General features: G+C 41.5%; 1 protein-coding gene and 1 pseudogene across 3 annotated transcripts in view; both read right to left on the bottom strand.

Annotated features, from left to right (window-relative positions):
• Window positions 1-16,638, bottom strand: part of TMEM108 (transmembrane protein 108) — a 388,204-nt gene that overhangs the window by 33,185 nt on the left and 338,381 nt on the right. The window lies entirely within an intron of this gene.
• On the bottom strand, window positions 2,834-5,091 carry LOC109560274 (small ribosomal subunit protein uS5 pseudogene; annotated as a pseudogene).

Here is a 16,638-nt window from a genome sequence, read left to right on the forward strand (position 1 = left end):
TTAAAAATTGGAGAAGATAGGATACTTTCAGATTCATTCTATGAAGCCACCGTTTCCCTGATACCAAAACCAGACAGATACTACAAGGAAAATACAATTGTAGGCCAATATCTATGATGAATATAAATGCAAAAATTCTCAAAAAAATATTAGCAAACTAAATCCAGCAATATATAAAAAGTATCATATACCATGAGCCAAGTAGAATTTATTCCAAGGGCACAAGGATGTCTCAACATTTGAAAATCAATGTGATATACTACATTAATAAAAGGAAGGATTAAAAATTACATGATCATCTCAATAGTCACAGAAGAAGCATTTCACAAAATTCAACATCCATTCATGACAAAAAAAAAAACCCCTCATCAAAGTGGGTATAGAGGGAACACATCTTAACATAATAAAGACCATTTATGACAAACCCATAGCCAGCATCATACTCAATGGGGAAAAGCTGACAGCTTTTACTTTTACTTACTTTTATCCAAGAACAAGATAAAGATCTCTACTCTTGCTGCCTATACTTAATGTTATATTGGAAGTCGTAGCCACAGCAATTATATGAGAAACAGAAAAAAAAGGAATCCAAATTGGAAGGGAAGAAGTAAAACTGTCACTGTTTGCAGATGACATGGTACTCTATATAGAAAACCCTAAAGTCTCCACACAAAAAGTATTAGAATAAATGAATTCATCAAGATAGCAAGCTACAAGATTAGAAAAATCTATTACATTTCTCAATCAACTATCAGTGGGGGATTAAAAAAAAAATCCTGTTTAAAATCACATCAACAGGAATAAAATACCGAGGAATAAACTTAACCAAGGAGGTGAAAGACCTATACTCTGAAAACTATAAAACATTGTTGAAGGAAACTGAAGATGATACAAGGAAATGGAAAGATATCCCATACTCTTGGATTGAAGAATTAATATTGTTAAAATGACTATACTACCCAAGGCAATCTAGAGGTTCAATGCAATCCCTACCAAAATACCCATGACATTTTTCACAGAACTAGAAAATAATCCTAAAATCCATGTGGAACAGCAAAAGATCCCAAACTGACAAAGCAGTCTTAAATAAGAAGGAAAAAACTGGAGATATTACCCACCCAGACCTCAGACTATACTGCAAGGCTACAGTAATCAAAATAGCATAGTACTGGCACAAATACACAGACCAATGGAATGGAATAGAGAGCCCAGAAATAACCCCACACACATATGGTCAATTAATCTACAACAGTGGAGGCAAGAATATGCAATGAAGAAAAGACAGTCTTTTCAACAAGTAGTACTGGGAAAACTGGACAGTTAAATGTAAAGCAATGAGATTAGAACTTACTTTATACCATATACAAAAATAAACTCAAAATTGATTAAAGACCTCACGGTGACACCTGAAACCATTAAGCTCCTTCCTATGAGAGAACATAGGCAGCATATTCATTGACATAAATCATAGCAATACTTTTGACTGTCTTAAGGCAAAAGAAATAAAAGCAAAAATAAACGGAGCCTAATTAAACTTAAGAATGTTTGCACAGCAAAGGAAACTGTCAGCAAAAACAAAAAGACAACCTACAGAATGGGAATAAATGATATGGCCAACAAGGAATTAATATCCAAAATATGTAAACAGTCATTATTACTCAATATCAAAAGAACAAAAACCCAATCAAAAAACGGACAGAATAGACATTTTTTGAATAAGATATACAGATGGCTACTGCTGCTGCTGCTGCTGCTAAGTCACTTCAGTCGTGTCCGACTCTGTGTGACCCTAGACAGCAGCCCACCAGGCTCCCCCGTCCCTGGGATTCTCCAGGCAAGAACACTGGAGTGGGCTGCCATTTCCTTCTCCAATGCATGAAAGTGAAAAGTGAAAGTGAAGTCGCTCAGTCGTGTCCAACTCTTAGCGACCCCATGGACTGCAGCCTACCAGGCTCCTCCACCAATGGGATTTTCCAGGCAAGAGTACTGGAATGGGTTGCCATTGCCTTCTCCGACAGATGGCTACAGACCCATGAAAAGATGCTCAGCATTGCTAATTGTTGAGAAAAGTAAATCAAAACAACAAGATAGCACCTCACACCTATGAGAATGGCTATTATCAAAAAGTCTACAGATTACAAGCAAGGAGAGGATGTGAAAAAAAGAGAATCTTTGTATGCTGTTGGTGGAAATGTAAATTGGTACAGCCACAGTGGAAAAGTGTATGGAAGGTCTTCAAAACACTATAAATAAAACTGGCATGTGGTCTAACAATTCCACTCCTGGGTATACATCCAAAGAAAACAAAAACATTAATTTGAAAAGATACATGCACACCAATGTTCATAGCAGCATTATTTACAATCGACAAGATATGGAAGCAACCCAAAGGTCCATCAACAGATGAATGGATAAGAAAGATATGAGAGACAGAGATATATACACACACATACATAAACACACACGTAATGAAACATTAGTCAATCATTAAAAAATGGAGTTCTGCCATTTTCAGCAAAGTGGGTCGGCCTAGAGAATATTATGCTTACTGAAGTAAGAAAGACAAATACTATATGATTATCACTTACATGTGAAATCTAAAAAATAATACAAATTAATGTATATGCAAAACAAACTGATTCACATAGGAAACAAACCAGTGGTTACATTGTAAATCAACTATACTTCAGCTTAAAAAATGAAATGTGTGTTATTATATACAAATGGAATCATATAGCCTTTTGTGCCTTCCTTTGGCCAGGGAAATTCCAGGGGAGGGATTCTGCTGTGAGCAACCAACATTCCTTTCTGGGGGAAGACAGCCTCAGTCCTGAAGAGAGAGCTGAGTGACACACAACATTTTCTACATGGTTAAATGTAAAAGATGAAATTAAACCAATACAATATTGTAAAGTAATTAACCTCCAATTAAAATAAATAAATTTATATTTAAAAAAATAAAAAATAAATTTCAAATATTAAAAAAATTTTTTTTAATTTAAAAAATGGAAGAAAATATCAAATAGTCCAAAAATGAGATTGAAAAGGATTTTCTTTTTGTGATATTTCCCAAATCAGATAAAAAGAGACGTAGAGCATCTATACTGACAGTAGGTTTTATCAAGGTGGGGAGTGTAGGTGGAAAGGGACAGCAGTAAGAAAAGCCACCAGCATCACCGTGGTCCAGGAAGGACCTCTCTTGCCTCAAATGCTGAACATCTGGAGGACAACGTTTCCTTCCAGTGCTACTTTACTCAAATCCCTGACAAATAGCTTGCACATCAGCCTTGGTTTACAGCATTACTTCACATTCGTGTATGGTGGGGAGGGGCTGATTTTGAGTCCCCCAGAGGGTCCTGCCTATTTCAAACTCAACATGCTTGTAAGAAAGCATAGTCTCCAGGGGATATTCTCCCACTGGCTCCAACCTCCCCCAGCAACTTGCCCTTCCCTGAGACCTCACCCCACCTTTGCATGCCTGTTACAGAAAGTCAAGGCCATAGAAGCTGCTGAACATCCAGCATGTGGGCTTTTTCTGGACATCCCGTGTTCTCACTTGCTGCTTTATTCTGAACCCACTGGAAGGCTGATCAATGGTTAGAGATTATGACACTTTAGGAAGGAAAAAGAAACCTTCTGAGTTAATATTATGATAATAGCAGCCACAGTGACTGTACCAGACACTGTGAGAAGCCCTCTCATATATTATCTCACCAAACCTTCTTTTTTTTTTTAACCAGTTTCATTCACTTTTTTTTCTCATATAAAATTACGTGGTAGCTACCACTGGAGCCTGGGTCCTTGCATGGAGACTGGTGTGGGTCCTTACAAGATGGTCAGTGAATTCCTGATACAGAGACTTGGGGAACACCGTCTCTTTCCAGAGATCAGTTGGAAATGGCATCAAAAGTGGCCTTAGTGGAGTTGCCCAGGGTGGCGGTGCAGCCCCTGGCAGAGGTGTAACAGTCATCAGTGCCAGCCATCATCAGGAGCATCTTGGCCACAGGGGCCAAGACGATGCCAGTGCCCCTGAGGGCAGGGATGAGGTACACCAGCACTGAGCCACAGCAGCCAGTCACCTTGCAAGGGACAGTGTGGGGCCTGCTGATCTTGTTTCCCCAGTAGCCCATTGTCACCTGGGACAATGGAGAGCTTGGCCAGGATGATGGCCCCTATGACCAGGAGAGCAGTGGCTACCTTCTTAGAGCACTTGACACCCAAACTGACGTGTCTGTTGTGATCCCCAGTGGCAGCAAATGCCTTGAACCTGGTCCGCTAGCCAGCACGGACCTGCTTTTACACAGACATAGTCTTCAAAACCTCGTCCTTGAGGGATGTCCCCAGGAAAAAGACAATGATCTCAGATTCCTTGATGGGCAAAGAGAAGAGGTAGATCTCCTCCATGAACTTGATCTCCATGTCCTTGACCAGAGGGCCCAGCTTGGTACTGAGGAGCCACTCCTTGTCCTCGGCCTTACCTCCAAGAGTGCCATGGCGTTTACCCCAGCCCCCCAGCCCTGACCCTGGCCCAATGGCCCTGGACACCACTGCCAAAGTCTCTGTGGATGCCACCACAGCCTCCTATTCCAGGGCCTTCAGGGCCTCCGGGCCCTCCCACAGCACCAGGGTCAGCCTTCATTTGGTGTTTTTACAAAGAAGCCTCACCAAACCTTCTTAAGTCTCTATTTTACATATGGAGGAAATGAGGCTTAGAGTGATCAATTGCCCAAGATTACACAACGAAAAACACTTTCCTAAGACACTTGGATGTGAATGAGGATATACCTGATTCCAAAGACCTCATTGTTTCTGTCCCCTCAGTTCCTCTCAGGTTTCATTGAGCAACATAGGCTATGGAGACAGGGGGCGGGAGACTTAGTGTGCAGCTTTTATTACATCATTGATTCTCAGTCTTGGCTTCACATTAGATTCACCCAGGGAGTGGCTTAAAATCTCATTGGTTCCAGTGAGAAGCTAAGGTTGAGAACCACTTATTAGATGCACCCTCAAAGTATCCTAGAATACAGAGTTGGTGTCATCTTAAAAGCTAGTGTTACCTCCTCCTTATGCTTTAAGGAGATTTCATCATGGATGATCTGGTGACTATTTTGAGCATTTTATTTACAACTTGATATTCATATTGACCTAACAGAAATGGTAACTAAACATAAATAGAACATAGCAGCTTCAGTAAGCTTAGGAATCCTCATGTGGTGGAAAGTCATCACTCTGAACAGAGTTAGAAAACCTAAGTTCAAGTTATAGTCCTTCCACTTACCACCTATGTGACTTGATCTTGAAATTCCTCCTTAATCTGAAGGAAGCCAACTAGATTTTTGAGCAGCAGAATGACATGCTGGGGTGGGGGTGGGGAGAACCTCTTTCTAAAATACCAGAGGTTGGAGACAAAGATGTTGTTCAAGGGTTATGAGGGTACTGATAATTCTGCCTTTACCACCCACCTGTGTGAAATTAAAGTTAAGGGAAGCAATCTGATGCTGATTTTGGCTCAAAAGTTAGAAGAGCCTGTTTTTGTAACAGTTCCTTAAATGGAACCACATACATTGTTAGTCTTAGTTCTTTCAAAATGAAGATGCAAGACCCAAGCCTACCAGGGCAGTGACATAGCAAGAACCTGAGTAACTTCAAGCATCCTAAGGATCCTATCCATCAGGGAACCGAAAGCCAGGATTCCTTTGCCAAGGACTGCTGATCTGCTTCTTCCCTGTTCAGTCTCCTCGTCTCTGACAATAAATACAGACTTTAATTCAGAGTGTGCAGGTGAGGTCACCCCAACTCTACTGCCCCCCTGCTCCTAGATTGACAGAGAAGTACTAGATGTGAGATGTCAACTGGGAGAAAGGTGGTGCAGTGGGAAGAAATAATCACCTCTCACATACATGGAGGCAGTTTAAGAGCCAAGAACCTCACTGCTACCCAGTTGCTATGTTCTGGTTCCCTGTCAGAAAAAAAGAATAGTCTTGTGTCCTGCCTACTCTCCATTTTAATCATACAGCCCCCTTTGCAAACTTTCCTTCACAAGCATCAGGCAGGCTCGTGATTTCTGCCAGATATGGCTCCTCCACATTCTGGAGAAACGCCAGTGTGCTTGTGTCCTTTAAGGTGGCTTAGCAATGAGACCACAGGAGGCAGGGCGAGCAGCTGAGGATTTCACAGGTGACTCTTGCTTCTCCCTGTTGTCTTTGTTTCCACCCTCTTTTCACCTCATTTTAGTCTTCTGTAAAGTGTTGGTCTCAATTTTTATGTTACAAAGCTTGTGTTTGTGCCCATCCCATTGTAAACCACCTTAAATCCGTTCTGAGAACATGAAAGGCATATGTCAGAAACAGTTTTGTCACTTTGGACCTCCACGTCTGTGGCGGGAGACTGGCAGCCACCAGTCAGGTGTGTGCCTGAGTGAGGGTCTGAGCTGTGGACACATCTGGAGGCTGACTGACATGGAGGCACCCAACAAACCTGGTCAGGCATCTGATAGACTCCTACCATGCTAAAGGAGCACAGAGGGTGAGCTGGTACCCAGAACATCATGTCACTCAGCCTCATCTTCAGGGGAGCGTGGCCAGGACACTTGTTTACTACGAGTTGTACAGAATAGAAGTATTAGGGTTTTGATAGTGGATCCTAGCAGCACTTTTGTGAAACAGCATAAGGTGGAGAGAATGGGGGATCAAGGTTAGAGACACCAGAGTCTGAACCTCAGACAGGGCAGAGACACAAAATCCATCACCAAGAGAAGGTGTGTGCTTTCTTTGCCATGCCAACACATAACCATACCTCCCAAGATCCCTGCACCCCCACCTCGCCAAACAAAGCCTGGCAGGCCCAGCTCAGAAAGGGGCTTAAAGGAGCCAAGCAGCCTCCTTAACTGTAGTTGTAGTTGTCAGATCTTACTTTAAATGTCATATAATCATTTTTTACACAGATATAAATTTCTAATTCGGCTTTTTCATTTACACATTTCTTTGACATATGTGCTAAGCACATGCTTGGGGAAAAAAAAACTAGTTTAATTCTGATTTTCTCCCTTTAAAACAACCAGCATTTCACACTCTAGTGCATAATTCATTAAGTAAACCAAAGTTTTTTTTTTTTTTTTTTTTTTTTTTTGAGCTCATGGGAGGGAGGGCAAGTGTGAAGATATACTTTTTGTGGGTCATATCAAGAATTCCATGGTTAGACCTGTTTTGATCCAGGTGACTTTCATGGCACAGATATTCAGCCGAAGTATCTGAATATCCCTGCTCAGCATTTGGAAATGGTTGCAAAAAAGAAAGATGCTACAACATGCTGCTTCAAGGCACTTTGTTTTTTCTTTACCTCCTACGGTAGGAAAGTAGGACTTTGTTTAAGCACACACCTTTCTTTCCTGTCAGTCAGACAGTGATCACAGCCCAAGTGGTGAGTGTCAGCTGAAGTTAGTTACCTCAGCATCTCTATTTGAGGCATATGCATCATTGGTACTGAGCATCTTTAATTGCTATCTTAAATTCTTCAAAAAGATTTATTGTGGCTCAGCCTCCAAAGGTTGTGTTGTGTGCAGAGGGCATAGAAGCAGAGCATCAGAGCAGAAATTTGATATTTGTGAAACAAGTGTTCATCATTTAAGAATGGTCTCCATTCCATATACCAGAGCAACGGTCAAGTTCTAAATGGGACTAAAGGAAAGATGACCCTTACAAAACAGTTGAAACTGGGTTGTTTTGTTGCTGAAATATTTGCAAAAGAGTTGGCAATTATGTAGCACATGATGTAAGTGAAGGGATGCATGATGAAAGTGTCTAGATAAGTCTAAAGGCACTCCCTCAGTAGCATAGAATAAAAATTGTAAGAAAGCATTGTGTTATAGTGTAATTGGCAGTATGTTTTCTTTCTTACTGGGACATAAAACAATAGTATGTTGTCTCTTATGTTTGATGAAATGTACTTAAAACAGAAGAGCTTGAATTTCCTTAGGTAAATATTCTATCTATTGCCTGGATAGATAGCACAGTTAGCACAGGATAACTTATAAAATTCACTCCCAGAATCTGACCACAAGCTGATGCAACCTCAGATGGTTTGAGTGTGAACAACAAAGATTTCATGGAATCCTAGAATGAGTAATCTGTAAAGGAGTCTTAGGGATTCTATGGTCTTACAGATGGAGCTGCTGGAGCCCAGAATTCAGAAGCCTCTCTTCAGTCACTGGACACATATTTAATCAGTGGATCATGAGAACGTGAGGCATGGATGCCCTTTTCCCAGTGCTCCCAGTGGACATTTTGGCTTCGAGGGGCGTGGACAGGAGAGGGGAGAAATGGGAAGGGATGGAGTTTAAGGTTGGGCAGCTGTTCTTTTGTCCCTTATTTGACGATCTGTTTTCTGTGGATGCCTTCTCTCCAGTTCCCCTCCTTACATTCCCCTTATCCCTCCACTGTGCCCCTCACCACTGCCCCCCAACAACCCTGTAATTTTTTCTCTGCTTTTGTCCACTATTCTCCTCCCTTCTCACCCATCTTCTAAGCCTTGAAGTGGCAGATCAGTTGAAGTGGGGGAGGGAATAGGAAGACATATGTGAAGAAAGCAACGCAGACAGGAGGCATCGAAGAAACACTTTAAAAATTTAACTGAGGTACTTCCCTGGTAATCCAGTGAGTCAGAATTTACCTGCCAACGCAGGGGACATGAGTTCAATACGTGGTCTGGGAAGATTTCATGTCCTGCAGAGCAACTAAGCCCATGCACCATAACTATTGAGCCCACTCTCTAGAGCCTGTGCTCTGCAACAAGAGAAGGCACTGCAATGAGAAGCCCACACACAGCAATGGAGAGTAGTCCCCGCTCACCACAGCCAAAGGAAGCCCACATGCAGCAATAAAGACTCAGTTCAGTTCAGTTCAGTCGCTCAGTCGTGTCCAACTCTTTGCGACCCCATGAATCACAGCACGCCAGGTCTCCCTGTCCATCATCAACTCCCGGAGTTCACCCAGACTCACGTCCATTGAGTCAGTGATGCCATACAGCCATCTCATCCTCTGTCATCCTCTTCTCCTCTTGCCCCCAATTCCCCCCAGCATCAGAGTCTTTTCCAATGAGTCAATTCTTCGCATGAGGTGGCCAAAGTACTGGAGTCTCAGCTTTAGCACCATTCCTTCCAAAGAAATCCCAGGGCTGATCTCCTTCAGAATGGACTGGTTGGATCTCCTTGCAGTCCAAGGGACTCTCAAGAGTCTTCTCCAACACCACAGTTCAAAAGCATCAATTCTTCGGCGCTCAGCCTTCTTCACAGTCCAACTCGCACATCCATACATGACCACAGGAAAAACCATAGCCTTGACTAGACGGACCTTTGTTGGCAAAGTAATGTCTCTGCTTTTCAATATGCTATCTAGCTTGGTCAGAACTTTCCTTCCAAGGAGTAAGCGTCTTTTAATTTCATGACTGCAGTCACCATCTGTAGTGATTTTGGAGCCCATAAAAATAAAGTCTGACACTGTTTCCACTGTTTCCCCATCTATTTCCCATGAAGTGATGGGACCGGATGCCATGATCTTCGTTTTCTGAATGTTGAGCTTTAAGCCAACTTTTTCACTCTCCACTTTCACCTTCATCAAGAGGCTTTTTAGTTCCTCTTCACTTTCTGCCCTAAGGGTGGTGTCATCTGCATATCGGAGGTTATTGATATTTCTCCTGAGTGTGAAATATCAAAAAAGTTATTGATATTTGGCTGTGCTAAAGACTCAGCACAGCCAAAAATAACTAATTAATTACTGTTTTAAAAAAATTAACTGGGGAAATTCCCTAGCGGTCCAGTGGTTAGGATTCCACTTTTTCACTGCTGAGGGCCTGGGTTCAATTGAGGAACCAAGATCCCACAAGTGAGGCAAAAAAAAAAAGAAAGTTAACTGGAAAATTTTCCATCTCAGCTCCTACCCTACTCTAGAGCAGGAGTTGGCAAACTACAGTCTTCTGCCTCTTCTTGTAAATAAAGTTTTATTGAATTACAGCAGCATGCATTCATTTACATCTTGTATGTGTCTGTTTCTACACAGTGATGGCAGAATTGGGTGTCCACATAGCCCAAAATGTTTACTAGTTTGGTGTAGACAACTGCTTCCCCAAGAGTAGTCTGCAGAGGTCTCCTTGTGCAAAATGTTAGAGAGGTATCTCTGGAAAGAAAAAGCTTCTTGGGTCAAATATTTTGGAAACTCTGCTTTTTAATCAGAGGATTTCTTAGATCCTTTAATACGCTAACAGGCACTGTGAATTTCTGAGAGGTAGCTGAAGTATACAGCATTTTCCCAGGTTAATTTGGGAACCCTTTTCTTACAGAGCACCTTATGGGTATAGAGTTCCTCAAAAGACACTATGGAAAATGGTTCTCATTCAGTATCCAAGATATATTATTAATATTAAGTGAGAAAAGCAAGATGTATCCATTACACACCCATCAGTGTAAAGCATGAAGAAGGAAACTGTGGTTAAGTGTTTGCTTGTAAATGTTTCAATCATCTCTTGAAAGATCCATAGTGAATTGGTAGTACCACTCACTTCGAGGTGTGTTGAGGCTGGGAGATAGGCTTTTCACTGTATTGATTATCTGCATTTTGACTTTGGGATCATGCCAATGTACTTCATTATCTAAACAGTCTGTCCATCAACATAATTAAATTTTAAAACAAAAATGTAAAATGATAAAACACTTTGGAAAACAGTTTGCCAATTTTTAACAAAGTTAAATATATACATACTGTATGTCTCGGCAGTTCTTCTCCTAGGTATTTACAGAAGAGAAATGTAAACATATGTGCATGCATACACATACTGTAAATAAAATGATGGGAGAGCAGAGACAGGCTTCCATATAAAGATGTGTTGGTTATGTACCTGCAGCCTCCTCCATTGTGACACTGCCCCACGGAGCCCCTTCTTCCCAGCTCTCTCATACCACTTCCCTAGAAAGAAATGTGGCATGAGTTTGGCACATTCACAGTGGTTTCTACCCACACCACGTGCATGGCCTTCTGTGGACTAGCATCCCTCTGTATGACCCCATTGAAGACTAATGGCAGAATTTGGACTTTATCAATTGAAAAGCATCCATTTGGTAAGAGCACAGGAGAAAATAAAGACCACAAATCCAAAGGGCAAAATCATGGAGTCAAGTGTAGAGTCTTTTCCTAATGGAGGAGGATCCCTGCATTTCCCCCCACCACCACCCTGTAATTAATCCTCCACTGGCTCACAGTGCTCTCAGAAAGGACTATATTTACAGGCTGACCCTCTTGTCACGGGCTGGCTCAGGAGTTGCTGCTTCTCTCTTGCAGTCTGTTTCAGGACCTGAGCTGCCCAGTTGGCACCACATCCACAACCCACGGAATAATAACCACACCTTTCTAAGGTTGTGCTTTACAAATGCAAATTAAGTTCACTGCTGGCAGACAGCTCAAATTCCATTTGTTCTTGGCTCACTTTTGCTTAAAAAGGTACAGAGACCAAAAAACCTAGCCAGAGCTGGAGGGCATCATTTGCAGAAAATGCAGCATCTGAAGGAGCCAGGCAGAGCAGGATGGAGTATTGCTGTAGCTCACCTATTTTTATTTCAAATTTACTAACTGCCTGGACCATTTTCTTTGTGGCCTCTGCAACTACATTTTCTCCATTATTATCCTGTGGATGACATAGTCTCCTCCTCCAATAGAACAGGTCACTGATTCCTCTGCATTCCCTTTGGGCAGTACCTTTCAAAATTTGGTGAAATTAGAATCACCTGGAGGTTTTTTAAAACACATACACACACACACACACACACACACACACACACACACACACACACACACTGCCTAGTCTGTTCCCTGAGTTCCTGATTCAGTAGGTTTGGAATTGGGATCCAAGAGTCTCTATTTCTAGCAAGTTCCCAGGTGATGCTGATGCTCCTGGTGATCCACACTCAGAGTAGCTCTTCTCACGGTACATATACCTCTATCATGGTATCTGTTATATTCTGCTTTCATTGTTCCTTTTGTAGGAAGGACTTAGATCAGTACTGTCTCATAGAAATGTAACCTATGTATATAATTTTAAATTTTATAGTAGCTAGTAATATATTAATAAACATGATACAATTAATTTTAACAATACATTTTATTAATAATCAAATATACCCAAAATATTATCACTTCAACATGTAACCAATACCAAAATAAATATTAATCAGATATTCTATATTTTTTGTACTAAGTAATCAAAATTAGGTATATATTTTATACCTAGAGCACATTTCAGTTTGAACTAAGCACATGTGGAGTGCTCCATGGCCACATGTGGTCAGTGGCTACCACACTGGGTGGGACAGCCTGAGGTCATGCTCACCGTGTACCAGAGAGTGTTGTAAACCCTTTAATTCATTTAATATATATTTAACCTTGTATATTAACTCTAGCCCCTCATGATAACCATAGCGGGTAAACAGTGTTATTAATCTCATTTTACAAGTAAGGAAACTAAGGCCCAGAAAGCTTTAGGTAACTTGCCCAGGACCCCTGAGCCAGAAATTGGGGGAAAGGGGACTGGAGCTTGGCATCTGGCTTCAGGGTCAGCCCCATTTCCACAAGGCCCTCATGCTCAACCACAACTCCCTGCAAATACCACTTCAGTATTCTTGCCTTGAGAACCCCATGAACAGTATGAAAAGGCAAAAAGATAGGACACTGAAAGATGAACTCCCCAGGTCGGTAGGTGCCCAATATGCTACTGGAGATCAGTGGAGAAATAACTCCAGAAAGAATGAGGGGATGGAGCCAAAGCAAAAACAATATCCAGTTGTGGATGAGACTGGTGATAGAAGCAAGGTTCAATGCTGTAAAGAGCAATATTGCATAGGAACCTGGAATGTTAGCTCCATGAATCAAGGCAAATTGGAAGTGGTCAAACAGGAGATGACAAGAGTGAACATCGACATTCTAGGAATCCGCGAACTAAGATGGACTGGAATAGGTGCATTTAACTCAGATGACCACTATGTCTACTACTGTGGACAGGAATCCCTTAGAAGAAATGGAGTAGCCATCATGGTCAACAAAAGAGTCCAAAAGGCTGTACTTGGATGCAATCTCAAAAATGACAGAATGATCTCTGTTCATTTCCAAGGCAAACCATTCAATATCACGGTAATTCAAGTTTATGCCCAACAGGTAACACTGAAGTAGCTGAAGTTGAACAGTTCTATGAAGACCTATAAGACCTTCTAGAACTAACACCCCAAAAAGATGTCCTTTTCATTACAGGGGACTGGAATGCAAAAGTAGGAAATCTATGACAAAGGAGGCAAGAATATACAACGGAGAAAAGACAGTCTTTTCAATAAGGGGTGTTGGGAAAACTGGACAGCTATGTGTGAAAGAATGAAACTAGAACATTCTCTAAAACCAAAAACAAACTTAAAATGAATTAAAGACCTAAATATAAGACCAGATACTTTAAAACTCCTAGAGGAAAACACAGGCAGAACTCTTGGGCATAAATCACAACAGTATCATTTTTGGATCCATCTCCTAGAGTCATGAAAGTAAAAACAAAAACAAAAGAACAAATTGGACCTAATTATACTTAAAAGCTTTTACGCAGTGAAGGAAAGAAACCATCAGCAAAACAGAAGGATAACCTACAGAATGAGATAAAATATTTGCAGATAATGTGACTGATAAGGGATTAATTTCCAAAATAAACAGATAGCCTATACAGCCCAATATAAAAAAACAAAAACAAAAAATGAGCAACCCAATCAAACAGCAGGCTTATGAAAATATACTAAACATCATAATTATTAGAGAAATGCAAATCAAAAATGCAATTATTAGAGAAATGCAAATCAAAACTATAAAGCATACCTAACATTGATCAGTCGAAAGTGAAAGTGTTAGTCACTCAGTATCTGACTCTTTGCCACCCCGTGGACTGTAGCCTGCCAGGCTCTTCTGTCCATGGAATTTTCCAGACAAGAATACTGGAGTGGGTAGCTATTCCCTTCTCCAGGGATCTTCCTGACCCAGGGACTGAACCCAGGGCTCCCACACTGCAGGCAGATTCTTTACCATCTGAGCCACCAGGCAATCAGAATGGTCATCATCAAAAAAATCTACAAATAAATGCTGGGGAGTGTGTGGAGAAAAGGGAACCCTCCTACACTATTTAAGTGTGTGTGTGTGCTAAGTCACTTCAGTCGTGTCCAACTCTGTGTGACCCTATGGACTGTATTCTGCCAGGCTCCTCTGTCCATGGAATTTTCCAGGCAAGAATACTGCAGTGGTTTGCCATGCCCTCCTCCAGGGGATGTTCCCCACCCAGCGATCGAACCCGCATCTCCTGCCTTTCCTGCATTGGCAAGCAGATTCTTTACCACTAGCACCGTCTGGGAAGCCCATACTATTTACACTGGGATGTAAATTGGTGATGCCACTGTGGAGAACAGTATGAAGGTTCTTCAAAAAAACTAAAAACAGAGTTGCCATATGATCCAACATTCTCACTCCTGGGCATATATCTGGAAAAACTCTAGTCGGAGAAGATTCATGCACTCCAGTGTCATAGCAGCACTTATTTACAATAGCCAGGACATGGAAGCAACCTAAATATCCATCAACATATGAATGGATAAGAAAATGTGGTACACATGTACAATTGACTACTACTCAGCCATAAGAAAGAATTAAATAATGCCATCTGCAGCAACGTTGTTGGAACTAAAGATGATCATACTAAGTGAAGTAAGACAGAGAAAGACAAAGGTCATATAATGTCATTTACATATAGAATCTTAAAAAAATAATACAAGTCAAACTACGGCACAATAGCACTCATCTCTCACGCTAGTAAAGTAATGCTCAAAATTCTCCAAGCCAGGCTTCAGCAATACGTGAACCGTGAACTTCCAGATGTTCAAGCTGGTTTTAGAAAAGGCAGAGGAACCAGAGATCAAACTGCCAACATCCGCTGGATCATTGAAAAAGCAAGAGAGTTCCAGAAAAACATCTATTTCTGCTTTGTTGACTATGCCAAAGCCTTTGACTGTGTGGATCACAATAAACTGTGGGAAATTCTGAAAGAGATGGGCATACCAGACCACCTGACCTGCCTCTTGAGAAACCTGTATGCAGGTCAGGAAGCAACAGTTAGAACTGGACATGGAACAACAGACTGGTTCCAAATAGGAAAAGGAGTACGTCAAGGCTGTATATTATCACCCTGCTTATTTAACTTACATGCAGAGTACATCATGAGAAACGCTGGGCTGGAGGAAGCACAAGCTGGACTCAAGATTGCCGGGAGAAACATCAATAACCTCAGATATGCAGATGACACCACCTTTATGGCAGAAAGTGAAGAAGAACTAAAGAGCCTCTTGATGAAAGTGAAAGAGGAGAGTGAAAAAGTTGGCTTAAAGCTAAGAAACTAAGATCATGGCATCTGGTCCCATCACTTCGTGGCAAAAAGATGGGGAAACAGTGGAAACAGTGTCAGACTTTATTTTTTTGGGCTCCAAAATCACTGCAGATGGTGACTGCAGCCATGAAATTAAAAGATGCTTACTCTTTGGAAGGAAAGTTATGACCAACCTAGACAGCATATTAAAAAGCAGAGACATTACTTTGTCAACAAAGGTCCGTCCAGTCAAGGCTATGGTTTTTCCAGTGGTCATGTATGGATGTGAGAGTTGGACTATAAAGAAAGCTGAGTGCCGAAGAGTTGAAGCTTTTTATTTTATTATTTTTTTTTTCTCTAATTTTATTTTATTTTTAAACTTTACATAATTGTATTAGTTTTGCCAAATATCAAAATGAATCCGCCACAGGTATACATGTGTTCCCCATCCCGAACCCTCCTCCCTCCTCCCTCCTCATACCATCCCTCTGGGCCGTCCCAGTGCACCAGCCCCAAGCATCCAGCATCATGCATCGAACCTGGACTGGCAACTCGTTTCCTACATGATATTTTACATGTTTCATTGCCATTCTCCCAAATCTTCCCACCCTCTCCCTCTCCCACAGAGTCCATAAGACTGTTCTATACATCAGTGTCTCTTTTGCTGTCTCGTACACCGGGTTATTGTTACCATCTTTCTAAATTCCATATATATGCGTTAGTATACTGTATTTATGTTTTTCCTTCTGGCTTACTTCACTCTGTATAATAGGCTCCAGTTTCATCCACCTCATTAGAACTGATTCAAATGTATTCTTTTTAATGGCTGAGGAAGCTTTTTAACTGTGGTGTTGGAGAAGACTCTTGAGATTCCCTTGGACTGCAAGGAAATCCAACCAGTCCATCCTAAAGGAGATCAGTCCTGGGTGTTCATTGGAAGGAATGATGCTAAAGCTGAAACTCCAGTAATTTGGCCACCTCATGTGAAGAGTTGACTCATTGGAAACGACTGTGATGCTGGGAGGGATTGGGGGCAGGACGAGAAGGGGATGACAGAGGATGAGATGGCTGGATGGCATCACCAAGTTGATGGACAGGAGTTTGGGTAAACTTTGGGAATTGGTGATGGACAGGGAGGCCTGCTGTGCTGTGATTCATGGGGTTGCAAAGTGTTGGACATGACTCAGTGACTGAACTGAACTGAGTATTATAATATAC

The sequence above is a fragment of the Bos indicus genome, chromosome 1 (genome assembly GCF_029378745.1).
Source record: "Bos indicus isolate NIAB-ARS_2022 breed Sahiwal x Tharparkar chromosome 1, NIAB-ARS_B.indTharparkar_mat_pri_1.0, whole genome shotgun sequence".
In the NCBI taxonomy this organism is placed as follows: Eukaryota; Metazoa; Chordata; class Mammalia; order Artiodactyla; family Bovidae; genus Bos; species Bos indicus.